Source organism: Myotis brandtii, unplaced genomic scaffold (genome assembly GCF_000412655.1).
Source record: "Myotis brandtii unplaced genomic scaffold, ASM41265v1 scaffold1074, whole genome shotgun sequence".
Classification (NCBI taxonomy): Eukaryota; Metazoa; Chordata; class Mammalia; order Chiroptera; family Vespertilionidae; genus Myotis; species Myotis brandtii.
The window spans coordinates 1,276,659-1,279,611 of record NW_005353653.1 but is presented as its reverse complement, the minus strand read 5'-3'; positions in this window follow the sequence as shown (position 1 = coordinate 1,279,611).

Below are 2,953 nucleotides of genomic sequence, written 5' to 3'. Positions count from 1 at the left end.
GTTCGCCATCACTGATATAGGCTCTCAATTCCTTGGTCTCACTCTTCTCCTTCTAGTACACCTACAACATGGATATTGTTATGTTTCATGTTATCCCAAAGATCTTTAAACTATCCTACTTTATAAATATCTTTTTTCTTTTTGCTGCTATGATTGTTATTTTTGTTTTTGTTTGTTTGTTTGTTTTTTACCTTTTCTTCCTGATTAGATTGCTTCATTGATCCTATTGTTTATTCCTTTCAGCGTATTCTTTAATTCAGATATGGCATTCTTCATTTCTGATTGGTCCTTTTCTATGTTTGTTACATTGCTGTTGAGCATATTTATAATCATTCCTCTGAACTCTATATCTGATATATTGCTGACCTCTACTGCATTAAGCTCTTCTGGATAATTTTCTTATTTTTTCATCTGGGGCCTATTTCTTTGTCTCCCCATTTTGGCTGTCTGTTTGTGTATGTTTCTATGGATTAGGTAAATCTTCTATGACTCCCAGTATTGATAGGGTAGCCTCATGCTGTAGGTGACCTGTAGGACCAAGTGGTGCAGCTTCCTGATCACTAGAACTGGGAGCTCTGAGAATGTCCCTTGCTCATGTTGTGTGAGCTCTCCTGTTGTAATTGAGTCTTGATTGGTATTGGCCCATCTGTGTATGGGCTCTACCCTCAGGATGGCTGACAGTGAGGCTCAACCTCCAACATAGCATGCAGGCCACTGTGCAGTTGCTAATTGCACAAAGTGGAATTTGCCTCAGCAGGGTTTGATGCCTTCTAATATCTTCTTGTGGACATGCTGCTTGTGAAACCTATTAGATCCTGCTCTGTCAAAGCTGACCACTGGGTGTGTTGTTTCTGGGCTTCTTCAGAGGGACTATCATGCTGGCCAATATCAGCTGCTGTCTATAATTGGCCCTGAGCAACCTATTTGGAGCACAACTTGTGGCTCCCTCTACTGGACCAAGGAGTGCCCCAATGTCTGCTTTTACTAGTCCAGGTCAGGCAAAGACTCAAATGCTGCAGACATCCACCTTTGCCTGCAGGCTCTCTGTAGTCTCAGTCACTTAATGAGCCTCTGGCTGTAGTCCTCAGCAGGTCATAAGCTCCTCATGATCAGGCAAAAGGATTCCAACAGGTGGGTTCTTGCCTGTTCTAAAATGTAGCTTCATTTTTTTTTCTTACCTTTCTCCAAGGCAAGATATTAAAGAAAATAAAGCTACAAGAAATGTCTGATATTTTATTGCCCATGTTTTCTTATAGAATGTTTATGATATTGAGTCTTACATTTAATCTTTAATCCATTTTGAGTTTATTTTTATATATAGTGTAATAAGGTGATCTAGTTTTATTTTTAAAATATATCTGTCCAATGCCAACACCATTTATTCAATACACTGTCTTTACCTCATTTTATGTTCTTGCCTCCTTTGTCATATATCAATTGAACCATATAGATATGGTTTTATTTCTGGGCTTTCTATTTTGTTCCATTGATCTTATGACTGTGTTTATGCCAGTACATATTGCTAATTTTTATGGCCTTGTATAATAGTTTGATTTAAGGTAATGTGATTCCTCCAACTTATTCTTCTTTCTCAATATTGCTGTGGCTGTTAGAAGTTGTTTTGTTGTTCCATATAAAATTTGGATTATTTTTTCAACTTATATTAAAAATGCCATTGGTATTTTGATAGAAATGGCATTGAGTCTATAGATGGCTTTGATATAGACATTTTAACAATGTTCATTCTTTTTATTCATGTGCAGGATAAAAAAAAATCCCTATCTTGTTCCTCATCTTTCAGTTTTTGCCCATTGAGTATTATGTTAGCTGTGTGATTGTCACATATGACCTTTATTATGATGAGATACGTTCCCTCAACTTTTAATTTTCTGATTGTTTCTATCATTAATAGGTGCTGAATTTTTTTTTCGAATGCTTTTGCTCCATGTATTGTTATAATCATATGATTTTTAGTCTTTATTTTGTTTGGGTAGTGTATCATGTTGAGTTGTGGGTATTGTACTGACCTTGAATCCCAAGAATAAATTCCACTTGATCAATGGTCTATGATCTTTTCAATGTATTTTTGGATTCAGTTTGATAATATTTTGTTGAGGATTTTTGCATCTCTGTTTATCATCAATACTAGAGGCCCAGTGTACGACATTTGTGCACTCGGGAGAGAAGGGTCCCTCAGCCCGGTCTGCACCCTCTCACAGTCCAGAAGCCCTCAGGGGATGTCCAACTGATGGCTTAGGCCCGCTCCCCATGAGAGCCTCCCGCCACCACTGCTGCGCTCATCAGCCATGAGCCCGGCTTGTGGCTGAGTGCTCCTGCATTGAGTGTCTGCCCCTTGGTGCTCAGTGCGTGTCATAGTGACCAGTCGTTCCACCATTCAGTTGAAATATTACGCTATATTTCCAAAAATAAGCTAAGCTTTTAAAAAGCACATTTCTGTGACATAAATCTGTAAATTCATAGGAAAACTCATGCCTACCAAATTACAAATGCGTATTTAGAATACAATTTGTTGTAATTACATGTCTCCTTGGGGAGAACATGTGTATGCTACAAGAGTGTGTCAGTAATCATTTTCAGTTTTCTGATTATACCCTTTAAGCTGTACTTTCCTAATTCAGAGGGCAGACACATTTTTTCTTACTATGTTGATTAGTTTATCTTCAATAATCCAGATGTTTTGTTTATATAATTGATTTCTTCCTGTTGGCTTTTTTAGTAATGAGATTAATCTGTCTGATTTCCCTCAGACTAGCTCAATATTATTCTCCTATAATCATCCTCTTTAAAATAAATGTTTAAATCTCATTCTACTAGCTTCTTTACTTTTCAAACATGGAAAGGTTTTCTTATTAGGTAACAGGTCACTGGCCATCCTTTTTAAAAGTTTTTACATTATCTCACCTTATAATGATACAGAAACAATCTCATACAA